Source organism: Poecilia latipinna, unplaced genomic scaffold (assembly GCF_001443285.1).
Source record: "Poecilia latipinna isolate Pla-1442-1.1 unplaced genomic scaffold, P_latipinna-1.0 Scaffold210, whole genome shotgun sequence".
Lineage (NCBI taxonomy): Eukaryota > Metazoa > Chordata > Actinopteri > Cyprinodontiformes > Poeciliidae > Poecilia > Poecilia latipinna.
This window is the reverse complement of record NW_015112826.1, coordinates 76,071-92,553: the sequence shown is the minus strand read 5'-3', so window position 1 is coordinate 92,553 and position 16,483 is coordinate 76,071. Positions and strand designations below refer to the sequence as shown.

The 16,483-nt window shown below is 38.1% G+C and overlaps 1 long non-coding RNA gene across 9 annotated transcripts in view; it reads right to left on the bottom strand.

The window, feature by feature from the left end:
- LOC106946873 (uncharacterized) overlaps positions 1-16,483 on the bottom strand; it is a 95,170-nt gene that overhangs the window by 60,546 nt on the left and 18,141 nt on the right. For all 9 annotated transcript variants that reach the window (XR_001424846.1, XR_001424843.1, XR_001424845.1 and 6 more), the window contains exon 3: positions 2,217-2,279. This is a non-coding gene — a long non-coding RNA (uncharacterized LOC106946873). The remainder of the gene's footprint in view (positions 1-2,216; positions 2,280-16,483) is intronic.

The following is a 16,483-nucleotide window of genomic DNA, read 5'->3' as shown; positions in this document are numbered from 1 at the left end:
TTTCTTTGTTGAATTTCAGAGCTTTAAGCTATAAAGGTGTTATTTCTGGTATGCACACAGTAACCAATGTCTTCACGTGACATAAATGAGCATGTCGACTTCTTAAACTTGCATCTCTACAGGAATCAGAGTGGAGATCCTTTCTGTTGCATTCTGTCATGTCCTGACGTTAATAATTTAAACCCGGTCTCAGTATGAAAGGAGAAATAAGATTGATGATCGTGTTTTCATGCTTTGCAGTGGGTGGTCAGCTATCTGTGTCATGCTTATGTCTCACATACTGAGATACATTTAATATCCCGACCAAGACATGTCCTGCAGTCTGGGGAGCTTAATGAAGACAAAGATTAATACGCCATTTGTCTCTGATTAATTGACTTGTTATTCTGACATGACAGCAAATGATCAAAAAACAGAGGTGACCGACAAAAGTTTCTTTCTGAGCTACCAACTCAACTTTTCAGTGACAATTAAAAAGTCTGCTGCGAGAAAAACCAAACATCTGACCAACACCAGAGATATTCATGGTTATCTTACAGTTTGACATGAAATCAGACCAAATCTTTTCTGTTTTACATTAACTAGAACTGAGAAGATAATTACCTAAATAATTTTTGATGAATGTCCAATTAAAATTTTTTCCAAGAAGAATTTTGTTAAATGTTCTTCACAGCTTAAAAGTTACGTACATCTTAGCCGGGTGGCCTATGAAGACATAGAGTCATTTCTTCTCCAGCTCAGAGTGCAGCATTAATCTGGGGACACAGGTCTCTGCCCAACAGAATATATTTTTTAAAAATTATTAAATTAAAGGAAAAAATAATAATAAAATCCAGCATATTTCATAGAGGTTATGGCTCAAAAGCCAGCGACTGCCACTTCAAGCCATGTGCGTTAGGGTTTGAAGTAACCGAGCCGATCCAAAGGAACAGGCTCAGCTCTGATCTGGATTACAATTGGCAATCTGAAAACGTAATCTATAGCAATTTCATAGCAGTTAAGCTGCAAAACTAAATTAAAATCACATCTAACTGCAATAACTCACATCATTTAATATTAAAAGTGCCACCGTAGCAGCTACAGCAACTGGTCTGCTTTAGTCAAATTTTAAAATGAAGGCATTTTTAACAATCCTGGTGAGTTGCGGTTGCTGTGATGTGAGCGTGTCTATCTCTGTTTCCATGGAGACACTAAACAGGGAAGTCCTTGGCTTCTTTAATTAAATATTTTCACTAAAGTTGACAGGTTATAAAGATATTTAATTCAAACTTAGGCTTGGTTTAAATATTGTGTTTGCAAACAAACACGCCATTTCTGTTGAAATAAACAGAAAATATGAAATGCCGAAGAATATGAACTGGAAGATGAGTGAAACAATATACTGGGTAAATATTTAGCATCCTCCCTCCGTAAAACTTCAGCTCCACCTCAGGGTGAGTCCAATATGCCTGACCTACACAGTAGGAGTTTTTTCAGGATGCATTTCTACCCGTTTTGAACGGTACGTACCTCTTACCTAAATGTTCAGGCTCTGATTCCTGCTGTGAAAATGCAGGAATCAGAAGACCTTTCTGATTCCTGTTGCTGCAGTAAAAACAGCATTCTTTGTGAAAAAGGGACTCGGGTGTCAGATCTTTAGGGGTGGAGTCCTGCAATGGAGGACTGACTACAGGTGGAGCTCTCTCATTAGTCCACGGTTTCTATAAAAGGACTCATGCAAGCAATCAGAAGCATTTCCGTATCTTTTAAACAGAAAGTGTCTTCTTAGAGTAACGCTGAAATCCAGGAAGAACTTCTTCTTAAATTTTATAAAAGATGCTACACCACAGAATATGTAAAAAAGTGACAGACAGACGTGCAACAGTAAGTAACACATAAGTGGTTTTTTATTTTTCCCTCTTTTTAAAATGGTTAACATGAGCCATTCTTGTAATTCAGGGGTTCAAATGTTGCTTAAAATGGATTATAAATGAAAGGGGAAGGAGATGGGGAGCACCCAGAAAGCTGTGGGCATTTCTGCCTCAGTCAGTCAGCAGCAGTTTGTTTCCCATTGTGTCAGATTGCTGTTGTAGACTGCCAATTATGGTGGCGTATTTTAGAGGTAATATCATGCCAAACTTTAGAGTTTAGGTTTCCTACTGCATTGTGAAGTTAACTCATACATAAAAAAAAATATTTACACAATTATTTCTAAAAGCCTTTGATCAGTGCCTTACCTTTGATGCATTCTGTTGTCTTCATCCAATTTTGACTTTGCTCTGATCCCGCGCAGCAGAAAGCTGTGGAGCAGAACAAAGAGAACTGATGTTTTGCTACCAAACTATAAAGGACAATTAGGCTTTGTCCGCCCACAAAATACAAGACAGCATCTGCCATTTCCTTAAATGCTGAAAATGGAGGCATATTTACACAACCGACAGCGCAAAACATCTGTAAGAAATATTATCTACGGGGATCTGTAGAATAAATTTAAAACCAACATCCTCAGATAGACGAACCTATCTGAGAATGGATGCACCTACCCACCTTTAGCATAGCTGTCTGCAGAAAATGAACACCCTTGTTAATATCCCATATATTGTTTTAGAATTTTCTACAAACATGTAGAACATGTATTTAAACGTAGATGTGTTTCTGTTTCTGGAACTTTGCATTGGCACAATAGGAGGATGTTTCATTTGTCAAAATCCCAAAGTGATGTGTTCAGTTCAAAAATATTATAACTCCTTTGATTTTCTCTCTACGTCTGGCTGCAGAAAGTCGGCGCTTAGCAGAAGCACCATTTAGTGCTCCTCTGCTGTCCTCTTGTGACACAATGCCAACTCCTCCACCGGGAAGGTGAGGGCTAGGATGAGGTAGATCAGCAGTGCTTGTCGACAACTGTTGGTGTCATTTAGGATGTTGCTTTAAAATATTGTCTCTGCTAGAAACTGAGCTGTTATGGTGCGTTCACACCAAACGGGTTGCACGCGTCAAAAATGCGTCCGACGCGTGTGCACTTTGCAGACGCTTGATCTTTTGCTCTACACTCTTGATGCATCAAACGCTCAAAACGGTTCAAATCACGCCGCGCTAGACTCTCGAAACACACCACGACGGCCCTCTATGCGCCTCCACATAGATTTTGAATGCAAATCAGACGCGCCTGACGCTCAAAACGCGTTTGGTGTGAACGCACCATTAGCCTGATAGTGATACAGCAGCAATTTTCAGTCAGAGGTCTCTTCAGATTTGTTGGGAGACTGACAGCTACTGGACATGCCCTCTGCTCACAGCATCTCCATCAGTAATGACTTTTTGAAGATACTTGGTGATTTCTCTTTGGGATTAATAAGGTATATTGACTTTGAATTAAATAAAATCATCAGTAGAGTCTTCAGTCTGCGCAAAACAACCACAAACACCAAAACCACATTAATCAACATTTAACTTACAACTCAATGTTTCTCCATATCAAGACAGACTAACATTCAGAAGAAGTCTTAACGTTTGCCGATATAAATTAGGCAGACAGAGATACAGAATAAAGAAAAAGCCTTTATATATGATAATCATCCTATATGTACATGTGACCAATGATCTTGTTTTCAACAACAAAAACATGAACTGACTCATGTTCCCAAATGTTGTTGTTTATTGAGGAAATAGAAGATTGTCGTTCAGTCAAAGCCCACCCTGCTTAAAATCCGTCACATCAAGGAAATCTGTTAAAACAGTGCAATTCATTTTAACTCTTCCCTGGATAACAGTGATATAATCCACAGCCCTATTCACTGGATGATTAAAAGCATCCAAAAGCAGTGGTAACAATTCCCCACAGTAAGGATAATCCCTTGCTCATTTCAAGCTTATGTGCTCAGAAGGGGACTTTAAACACAGGCATATGGTGACGGCTTTATATTACACTCAGTGTTTCCAGCAGCGGAGGCTCTGATCAATAATACTCTTAAGATGTACATTTTGTATACATTTACAAACGAAGCCAGTATAGAGTGCATTAAATCCAGCATTTCAGGCTAAAGAAAGACAAGCATCCCTCCACATCCCTTGCAGATATTCTCCCCTTTGTGTAGTTGAGTCCAGCTGAAGGTAGGGCCTGATTCAGAGCGGGAAATAAGCTCTGCTCTTCATAACTGGGCCATTTAGTCCCTTGTGACCCAGCCTCTCTGCCTTTGGCAAACACATCATTTTATTGTGACCCCAGACGGCAGCCAAACAGCCCGCCTATAAGCCACTGGTAATGAAAAGCAGTAATTCCAGCCTAGTGAACACAAACGGAGAATGCCAATTCATATTCATTTGCTGACCCTCTTCCTTGAACTTTGTGTCAACCCTTTCATCCATTCACTGCAGTCGGATCATCCCGGGTATATAGCATCCTCGTTTTCCGCGACCGGCTCAGGAGCCTCTCGAGGTTTGAGATGAGTCACAATAAACAGGTCTGAAATCCACGGCAGATTTAATTGCTGCTTTAAATTATTTAAGTCACATAAATATAATCAACACTCAAATCTGTTAGAAATCTACAAAAATCCTTGGAGAACAATATATCTTTTACCCAACCCTGGAGATTATTCATACGTTTAACGAAGCGGGATATACTCACAGAATTAGAAAGTAAAATATATTTCTCTAGCATAAAGCATTTTAATAAATACGAGTACATCTCAGTAAATTGAATATATATTCTCATGAGGCTTGTTTTTTCAGATTCAAAGTACCTTTCAAAAGTAACCTTTAGGCTGAAATTCATCTTTTCATTAAGCACACATATCTGTATTAAAATGTTTTTTTATTGGTCAGTAATCTTAAACGTTTCTGTTTTTCTAATAAATGAAATCATAATTAGCACAATCAAAGGCCTGGATATACTCAGTATTTGTAAATAACCTATATAATGTTTTTCACTTAGCAAACTGACTTACTGAAGTAAAACTTTCAATAATATTCTTATTTATAGAGATCCACCTTTATTACAAATGACAAAATAAAATTACAACCACTAATTCTACAATCTATTACAAAATGATGAACTTTATAAATAAGAAATCAAAAATATGCAAACTGATTGAAAGTTTTACTTTAAAGTCTCTCTCTAGACTTTAAAGGCTTGAGGCCTAATTTTGGTATATATAATATTTAACAAAGATTCATGGGGAAAACTTTGTAAGAAACCTAAAAAAATAAACAGATAAATAATTAAATAGATCCAAAATGTGAAAAACATAAGTTCTAAGCTGAGGTCCAGATCTCATCCTGCCGACTTTCAGTGACCCGGACTTGCTCTCTTGATCTGCGGCTGTTAGCTTAGCTGACATGGGACTCTCAGCACAACAGCCGAGTGAAGGGCCTGAGGGCAGCCCTGTGGCACGGGGCTGTTGATCTGCCCGGCCGTTGGATGTTCAGGTGTTTAGGTGGTTGCACAACATGTCAAATCGAAATCACCGTCAGAAGCTGGTTCAGATCTGGTACAGATCTTAGCGACTGAGCAAGACTTTGGGGGATGAAACAATGGAAAAGAGAGAGTAAATAGTAAATGCAATGTTTACCAAAGAGTTGGGGAAACAAAACTTTTTCACAAAAATTAAGACTAAACTCCTGCAAAATCTTTATCACAATTGATATAAATGGAGAAGGCTCTTTTTCATTTCGATTAGACTTCCTTCTTCCTGGTTCTGTGTTTTGCTTGGATTTTCTGAATGAAGGTATCCCAAAGTCACTTTAAATGATGCTCAGCATCCCTCTGCAGATCTCTGACATGTTTATGAGGCAGTTGGACCATTTGAATCAGCCATGTTGGAGAAGAGACAATGGACGCACATTGATAGTTTGGTCAGTTAAATAGCATCTTTCTTCTCCTGAGCTCCAGTTGGTCAACTTTCAAGGTTTTTGAAATGGCTCATCTTCCAGGCACCAAAAACATTACCTTAGTGCCAAAAAATGCCTGGGTGTATTTTTTTTAAGCGCTTGGGCTCTTTTTATAAGTAGCTGAGACTCAAGTGAAATATAAAAACCATGCAAAATGTGAAGTTTACATGAAACATCCCCCTTAAAGTGAAAGAGTTGAATGCTAATCAACAAGTAGGTGTTTCATTAGAAACAAGGCGTGGTTGTGAGAAGGTAAATAATTGAAATTCAACAGAGGAAGATGAGATAAAATAAAAACTTTAAAATAAAAATGTTCCTTAGGAGAAACAGGAGAAATGGCTAGTAGAATATACTGAGAACGTGGAAAATAAGGAAGAAGAAATAAGGAATTTGCACAAACCAGAGACACAATACAATATAAGAAAGGATCAATATTCAATCCAAAAAGCTGACAAGACAACACAGAAGCAGCAGGAAACAAGTAGATAGAAAAAACCATTTTCAGAAACTAAGTTATAGAAAGCCATAACTACAGCCAGCCACTAAGAGCTGAAAATTTATTTATGCAAAAAAGTTAAGAACAAGGAATCTTCAAACTAAGAAACAGAATTAATTCACTTTTTTAAGCTGGACATGTTTAAGCACTAATTAATTAGCTTATTATGACTGCTTTAAAGTGTCATCAATTTCTTAAACCGTAAAGAGAAATCACTTATATAAGGTACATTCTGAAGCATCTAGTTGTATGCAGAATGATTGAAGGCAGGGATTTAATTTTTTTTTTTTCTGTTTGATTCAGACACTTATTTAGAGCACTAACCTCAACCCTATAAGATCAATCACAGCAACTATGGAAAAGTAAAATTAATTAAACAGTGACGTCATGGCACAAAGTAGGTGGCTCTGTGTTTATGTGCAACGGTTTTATTTTAACAATATTATAGGTGTGAAGTTGCCAAAATGTATTAATTCTTTGAATTTATTTAGTTTAGTGAAGCAGTTGTTTCTCCAGACATTTATTGGTGTTTTACGCTCCGTTACGCTGCTCCTGGCAGTTGGTCGTTACCATAGCAACCGGTAACTGACGGCTCCTCCCCCTTTTTCTGTTGCCGTTGGTAACTGTGGTTCGTACTAGAATCAGCTCTGCGGTTTCTTTACAAGTATTTTAACATATATTTTAGACACATACACAGTGATACATGAGTACATTTTCTATGTTTTATGTATGTTTTTTAACTGTTATCATTAATGTTGTCCATTTCAGCTATGTTTAATTTCCCAAATATTAACCACTAGCTGCTGCTAACTGCTATTAACTGGTCACTGGGAGCTAGTTCTTTGTCATTTGCTTAGGGTTATTTATTATATTTTATTTAACATACAGGGGGGAAAGCAGCTGGACTGAAGTTAACCACCATCTTTATTTACTCTTTTGTTAGAATAAACAGTGAATCTGAATGTGTCTGTCATGAAGTCAACCAAATGGACCTGAAACAAACATAGAAGGGTTACATAATATGTAGAAATCAAAGCAACAAAAACCACAGATCCACATAAAGACATTGATCATTTAAATATCTGTGGATGCCATCAGAGATTGTTTGGCTAAAATGAATGGTCCAGGAAGGATGCTGTGAAGGTAAGTAATTAAAACTTTTTGGTGTTTAAAAGTCAGAATTAAGGTGTTTAATTTGCTTTTCTTTGAAAGCAAAGTATAATCATGCATGGCTGCATTTTTTAATTTTTTATGATGCCTCAGCCATTCTTAAATAAAAAAAGAAATCACTCACACTCTGCATGTGATAATTTGCAGCAGTTTGATTAATTGCTCTGCTTCTCAAACAACCAATATCATGTTGTAGCCCAAAGGTGGAGATTCAGGGATCATGCATTTAAAGGTTTCATGCATCGACTGGAGATCTTGCATGTAATGAAGTGCGTGTTCCCAGCCGGGTGCGTTTGTGCAGGCGACACATGCCAGCAGGGCTTTACAGCTCACGTCTGGGTGATTCCAGCAGCTGTTTCCACGAGCCTGGGGACAGAGTGTGTCAAGTAGGATGCCTGCTGCTGTCACAAGCTCCTCAAGGTGTTTATTAAAAAATGTTAATGCCCTCACCATAACACACACATCAAGACTTGGCCCTTGTGACAAGGATCTGGCAGTGCCCAACTGTTTCCACTCGTGCGATGGTCTGGAAGTGCGCGCCAGTTTATCACACCCACGCAGCAGGAGGTGTTAGCGGGCAACACACTTCAGTCAAGTCCCCAAGGCCGCAGGCATTCACTTTAGACGCTCTCTCAAGTGTTGGAGGATATTGATTTGGCATCCTAAATTAAAGCAAGGACAAATCAAATATTCACTTTGCGAAGAGTGGACACAAACATGCTGACCACAAATATGAAATCTCTCTTTTCACTGTCCCAGATTTAATTTAATTTAATTTTTTTTTTTCCTAGATTCAATCATGTAATGTTTTAGTTATTTCAAGTTTTTCTGCTTTAATTCATGCTGACTGTGGGGGGAAAATAAAGAATCAGTTAATGATATTTTAGCCGGCTGAACCCACAGACCTACACCGATTCAGCCGTGTCTCCTGGACGGCTGACTTAAAGGGGATTTAAGTAATTTATGACTTTTATTGATCTCGATCAGCGGCTCAGGAGTTGCATCAGTAGTGCACGTCTTTCTTCCAGAGCACAATGTTAGCTGGATGGGGGTGTAAAAAAATGAAGCTCACATTTTCATTATAGAAAGATAGCTCACCTGGAGAAATGTCAAGCAGGAGGTAATACATCACATACAGTAATAATCAATAATTTTTAGCATAGGAAATTTGTCAAAGAGGACAGGGGGATGCCTTGTTGCTCCGATAAGATTCTTCTTTTTTCTTATAAATGCTTGTTCAGGAAATTAAATCAAAGGAAGTCACTGAAAGTAATGTGTTTCACAACACAAAGTCACCTCTACGTTTTGTCTGGAAAGGTCACAAAATCCTTGCACTTGCTATTTTTGTCTAAATCAGTCAGAGGAGAGAGAGGACTGCTTAGGAAGAGGTTTTAAAAAGTCTGAAGGTAGATAATGCATAAAAATGCACAATTTCAACAAAGAAAAGGGCTTTTTAGATCATCCTAACCCCAAAGACAATCATTTTGGACACTTTCATACTTCTCTTTGCAGATCAAAAGCAATGTTATTTGTTCCTCTTCTGTGATTTGACTCTTTGTCTGGTGTCTTGGTATGGAAAGCTTGCATCGGCCTCATAGTAACGTTGTTTAATCTCATGCTACTCCATGCAGACGCTCTGTCTGCAGAGATTCTAGTCTCCCTGATGTGCTCATTATTTCAAGTCTGACCCTAGATTCTGATAAATGCAGCTAATAATTATGTCACTAAAGTGTAGAACATTGAACATTCAGCACTTAAACACTATTCATCCCAATATTTACAGGGTATACAAATGGAGGCTTCACAGATGTGACACAACTTGACAATTTGCACATTGTGCTTCATTTCCCAACTACGTACAATATCTCTTGTGGCTTTTTGACAAAAATAAAAACAATGTGACATCAGTTTCATAGCAACCAATATCATCTCCAAAGACCTCCAATGAAGATTTACTGAATCCCATTACTTTAAAACACACAAGTATCTGGAATCATCCTGTTTTTGACATTTTGTTTACTAGCAGTTTGAAGAAAAGTGATGAATTTTGAGCTCCCACCAGCAGCTCCTGGGGGCTACGCGCATGGGAAAGCTACGTTTAATTGTTTCTTGGCTTAAAGTGTTGATTTGTGTTTTTACTTGTGAAACTTATTTACCCCAATTAGAGAATGAAATTGGAAAGTATTAATGTTCCAACATGAAACAAAAGCCAGCAAAGATTTATTAAGAAATATGAAGCATCCAATACAAAATTTTTACGCATTGATACATAAAACGATAAACGCACAAAGGTCAAAAGTGCAGCAGCAACCCAACGAATCAAATTTATTTATGTGATTATTTGTATAAAATTTTAAATAAATACATTTATTTATTTTAATAAATTTTGATGAGTCAAATAAACCTTAACATCTGATTGCCTGACTTTTATAAAACTTAATTATAGCAGTGTCTGGGATTGGTAATCATCCAGGTCAAATAAATGCAAAATGTGTTTTGTTACACATATTATGTATGTATAACAAAGATTCAGGAGAGTCAGTGTGTGAAGCAAACGCTGCTTTTGTTACAGATGATTGATTTAAAGTTGGCTTTCTGTACAGGGTAACCAATCAGATGCTGGAATCAATTTGAGAAGCAACACAGACACTTTATATTATTTAATCAAAAACATCAGAAAAAGAAAACATGGAATATTGAAATATTTAAATACTGAAATATTTAATTTATTTACATTTATTTTGTGTGTTAATAATTAAAACACTAAGTAAAGCAACAGGTCATTTACCTATTTATTTAACAGATACATTCACATTCACATTTTTATTTATATGTATTTTGTGGGTTTTTGGCTTAGTCTACCTTTCATGAAACAGGTAATATACACAAATAACACTTGAAATATTTTAAGTCTCCTTTAATTCCTCTATTTTTATTTACATCTCTGCATATAAATTCAGGCTTAGCCAAGAGCAAAGTCGCATCCTCTAAATGTAAGGTCTGATATACCTAAGGGATCCAAATCGGCTCACTTTAGGGTAAAAAGTCTGGTTAAATCTATTACCGGCACACTAAATTAAAATGAGTACTGCTGCTGGTATGATTTCATTTTGAAGGTGCTACAAAGCCCCATGGTGACAATACGTCAGGCATATAATTTTCTTACATTTCATCACTAAAGGAAAATCTTTGCTTTTAATGAATATAAATTGGTGTTACAAATGTGACATTTCCCCACAGTCCATATGTTTATTGTGATAGTGTGAACAAAAAAAAAAGAGAGAGATGTAGCTGCTTTTCAACTCCCAATGAAAGGAGCGTATCATGCGCCCTAATAACAAGGTGCTTTCTGAGTTAATACAACTCTATTGAGGGAAAGAACAAAAGAGCAACACCCACACAAAACATCGGCAGCAGACAAAACTCTGCACCGCTCGCCACAAACTCAAAGCCATTACCTGCTTTAAAAGTATAATTGCTGTGACATGTGTACATAGAAAGTATTACTGCTGATGAGGAGAGCACGGGTTTCAGCGTAGTCATTCTCATTACGAGCGGCTGATGAGCTTGATACTGTGTGACACGCTCACAAAGGAGCAGACGCTAAGCCACAGGTAACATGGGCAGTTCATTCAGCGCCGCCCGAGTACCAGCGCTCAGCCGAGAGCTGCATTCATCAGGCTGCCGTTAATTAATGCCAACGTGATTGAATGCAAAAGGGACACATGGGAGAGATAATGCACACCTACAGGTAGCGCAAAGACTCACTCAGAGATATGATGATTAATTCCTTCTTGTCTTTCTCTGAAAATTAAAATCTGATGCTCCGCGCGTTTAATGCGAGGTTCTCGAACACAAAACGACATTCATTTGATCATGTGAAATTATGGAACAGGTTCAAATTTAATGCGATTCAACGGGAAATATGAGTGAAATATCTTGTGAAATATGTCATTTTCACAAGATACAGAAATATGGGTGAGAGAAAGCACAAGTAAATGCATATGAGCATGTGTGGGTATAGGTGGATGTAAAGTAAGAGACCACTGATCGGTTTCTTTCATTTTACCTTGCATAGGTACAGTTTGTGTCTGAGCACAATGAACATCATTCTTTTATTCTATGAAATACTGACAACATGTCTCCAAAATCCCAAGCAACATTTTTTTATTTATTTGCAGAAAATAAGAAATGGTCAACGAAAAAGAGCTTTCAGAGCTCAAACAATGCAAAGAAAACAAGTTGAAATTCATTTAAAAACAACAATACCAATGTTTTAATGTCTTAAGAGTTAATGTCTTAAGAGTGGGGTTCAGTGCAGTGGGCTCTTACGTTTTTCCAGAGATGTATTTAGAAATATGTATGTTTGAAAAAAAAAAACTGATAAAATGGGAAATTAATTAAGCTGTCAATATTTACCTATTTGGTTTAATAATGAAGGTTCGTCTGAAAACAGAATATGAGTTCATAGGTTTTTTACTTATTCCAACTCCTTTTCAAACACGTTGATATTATTGTGGACCTCTTGCATTCCTTGTTTATGTCTGTTGTTTTATACTTATATTTTATACTTTTGACGGTCAGCCTGCGTTACAGGTGAACCTGAGAAACACAGATATGCATGTTCCTTTGGGTTCTTTGATTGGAACAGATCGGTGACGAAGGGGGCTGTTTGAAAGTGGGTCTCAGAAACACCTGCTTTGAGTTTAGGGTTAAATGGGATTGCTCCCTTTGAATCATTTTGATGACCCACCACAGCTGAGTCTGCAGGTTGTCCTGCTTGCTTTAAAGAGTATTATGGGCCTGAGATTGAGCAGGACTGGGGGGCTTAGGAGGCACGCACACACACTGAAGCCTTGAAACGAGCTGCATGGAGGGCAGGCGGCTCACAGGGGAAAAATAACCGCTTTGGCCAAATTAAGTTCTTGAAGGGTGGATGTTAGTGAGAAACAACCGTGACATTGTTATTTAAAGGATAAAAACAGATGGAAGCCAGTAAGTATGATTACTTTCATTTGAAATAATAAAACCTCATTGGTTGTCTGACTTTTGAAATAACTAAGCTAGTAGTTAACTCTTTACCAGATTGCAGACCGCCATCTTTATTCATGATTTGCAGCTGCAAATGAAGCTGTAAACGTCATTAGCTGCCTTTCATTATAAATGTGCGCTAAACTTTGTTGAAAAAAAAAAAAAAAAACAATCTTGCAACTGTGATGTTTCCATTATTTAAGAAAACTTTGCATTCCTTTTTGCTAACCGTATTTAAAACTTAAGAGTCGACTGGTGCTCCTTTAGTTTCTCTGTCAAGTGTTCAATGCAATGAACTCGACTCCCACACCTGTTGCTGTGGGAGTCTAAAACTGATCACCCTGGCACTTTCTCTGGCATCTCATTAAAAGGACTTTAGCCTGCAAGAACAATAAGATGGAAATTTCACCGCTTGTCGAGAACATAATTTTCTAAAACATGTTTATAACTGAGCCTTTCCTAGATCCAGCACATTATGATACAAGTGAAACTGGATTGGTGTTGATGTGTTTGGGGGTTTTCCCATTTCAAATTGACACCCATATTTTCCCTTATATGCCTACTACTGGTAGATAATCAATAAGGGATTGACCTATTTTTGTTTTAGACTATAAATGGCCAGACTATTTGGTCAATTACCAAACCAAAGATTAATTTGCTCTTTGCATTGTAGCTCAGCTAGGATTAACAAATTTGGTTTAGGAGAAATCTGATCAGGAACCTTAAAATTATGGTTTCAGGAAAACACCATGTCACTGTAAACAGCGTGGACAGATGGATGGAGAGTCCATCCACGGTTTATAATCTTATAGGACAAATCCCAAGCACAAGTGTGTTTACTCAGCGCCCCCACAGTCAGCAGGGGATAGTTTGCATGTCAGACTTAAACAGCCACATCATGACTGTGTGGTCTGTTGCCTGAATGCAAATTATATCAATGTTTCCAGTTCCCTAGAAGATGGTGACCATAAACATGTAAAAACATCAACATGGAGTGTTAAAAAAGGATAAATAATGTATTTCCAGCAGCCTTGATAGGAAGGAATGAAGATGGTAAGAAACTCAAATGTCCAGAATATTATGAAAACATAGAAAAAATAAATAAATTTTGATTCTACAAAAGTGAATTTAATAACAAACATCTAATTTTATGAATCCTAATAAGTTAATTCTTGATGCTCTAAAGTTCAGCTTCAATTAAAATGAATATATCTTTTAATTACTTACGTTTGCAATGTACTGAAAATGACAGTTTTCAGGTACATTTTTCTAAGAGTTTTTTTGATAAATTTGGGCAGCATTGATATTTAATTACATGTTAGTGCAACTCTTTTGTTTATGCTGCACCTTTTTTGTTTACTCATCCGGTAGATTTAGCCATCAATCAGCGACTAGATACTAACGAAACTTTGCAAGATTTATAAAGGCAGGAATGATTTATAAAACACAGTTTGGATTTAGACTGTGCATCACATCAAATTGGAGTTTGTTGTGCTAAAACTTTAACAGTAGGTGTTTTCACGTAGAAGATTCAGTTTATTTTTCCTTAGATACATCCTTGGGGATAATGCTGCAGGCATCAGAATCAATCATGCAGTCCATGAACACCACATGCCATCCATCAAGGTATTTTTTTTATTTTTTTTTTAAGAACCGAGTCTACTGCTGACAAATCCCCGCCACTTTTTATTGATATACTCTTTTAAACCTTTAAATTCTTCAGTCTTGTCAACCACTTTGTATCCTCCACAAGCCAAAAAGTTTAGACGTGAGCAGCCCTCAGAAATGCAGATGCAGGCCCCATCGCCTCCTCCAGATTTAGATGTTCAGCACCACATGAGCTCCAGCTGTCGTCAAAGCCTTCAGTGGCGACTTGTGGCCTGTCCATTATTGCTCTATTAAAAGCAGTGTGTGCGTGTCGATGGGGCTCATGCTGCTCTGTAGCAAATGGGCTTTATGTATTCTGGCAGAGAGATTAACCGCATCAAATACAGTGTTTTTTCTAATTTCCGCCACCCTTTGATACCAAGATTTCAGCGAGCGTCAGAAGTGATCCTATTTAGAATCAGTGTAAGATTGGTTTGTATGTAAATGAGTGTGAGGTAACGATACAGTCAGAATGGAAAACAACACAGTGGACCCCGGTCTATTCAGGGTTGTGTTATGTGCAGCTTTTTTCATGGAGCAAATCTAAAATATTCAAAATGAGAAAATGCAGCTTGGCTGGACATTCCCATTGTGTTTATACTTAAATTAATGTCTCACCTTCAGACATCTAAACATTGCTCCCAAAAGTGAACCAGACTTGTTGAGGTCTAATTTTTTTTTTTGAGAACTCTGTGCTGTTTTTGTGCACATCTCATCCTGACATTACTTGACGGCGCTCTATCCGGGAGAGAAAACGAGATGTGGCATCTGTTCTTCAGGGACAAACCTTGATACTTCATGTGGAAAACAGCCAACAACAACATGGGCAGCACCAGCACAGTTCGGCTGTTTACTCTTTGCAGTTTTTTAGAAGTGTCTAAAATGGCGAACCCAACATTGGCCCTTCATAGCTGACTCCATTAACAGAGGACAAATCAATATCCACTTCCTGTTTTACTTCAAAATAAAGGTCTTAAATGTTTAGACCGAGTGCCAAGCTGATCATAATAATAGCTCAGACTTCACTGGTCAAGGTCACCGAATGATGCTTTGACGATTAACAATGCAAAATCTTGAGTTTATTACGTAAGTTTTCTAAATGTGCCACATATTTGCTTTAAAGTCTTTTTCCTTTCCTTTTGTCTTTAACTTTCCCCAAAGCCTCCTTCCATTTGTCTTTTCCTCCTCATTTTCAGATGTGACCTACATGTTGTACTGTATAATAACTTTGCCTGCTAGCTTTCACGTGAGGATTCAAAACCCAGAGACTGACAAATCTCTCGTCACGAAGGCAAACAGACATGCAGAACATTTTCTCTCCTGTCTCATGTCCCCCTGGTGTGGCCGTCAGCCTATTTCTGCTTTAGCCTGCTGCTACCTGAGGAGCAACAGAAAGGTGGTAATGGAGGGCTGACTGAGGCCTGTCACTTCATGCTCTTTCACCCCCCGGGACTCTGAGTGGGAAAGTAATGGCCGGGCCTGCCAGATGTAGCAGTCACTTTTAATCAAGTGCATCGCTGTCACTCCGCCTGTATTGATCCCTGCAAAGTCCCCAGGTGGCTGGCAATTGGGCTGGTTTCTACACCACAACAACCCCCCTCTCGCCTTTCAAACAACTCCCCATGTGGTGGCATCTTGGCCGAGTTAATCATAATCCAGCTTTTCCGTGGAAAAAAACCACTAACCACAGCAAACAAGCTCGGACAGGGCCACTGCCCCCGCCACTTACTGCGGGAGTCGCACACACACTGCCTCTCATAAGCTGCTGTGACTTAACCTGGGATAAATGTAAAAATCTGTCTTTGGGTCATTGTTTAGATAACACACCCAGGTCATGTTTTTGTATTGATTTTATTACCCCTCTTATTTAATATCTATATGCTCCCACTAGCTCAGGTTATAACAGGAAATAAGATTAGCTGCCATAACTATGCAGATGATACTCAGCTCTACATCACAATATCCGAACCTTCGGCGCCACATAAAGACAGTTACAAAGTCGGCCTTTTACCACCTGAAGAACATCTCCAGGATTAGAGGACTAATGTCTCAGCACGATCTAGAGAAACTCATCCATGCGTTTATCTTCAGCCGGATTGATTACTGCAACAGCGTCTTCACAGGTCTGACTAATAAATCAAACAGCTGCAGCTGATCCAGATGCTGCTGCTCGCGTTCTCACTAAAACCAGGAAGATAGAGCACATAACACCAGTTTTAAAGTCCCTACACTGGCTCCCTGTAGCTCAGAGAAAATACTTTAAAATACTGT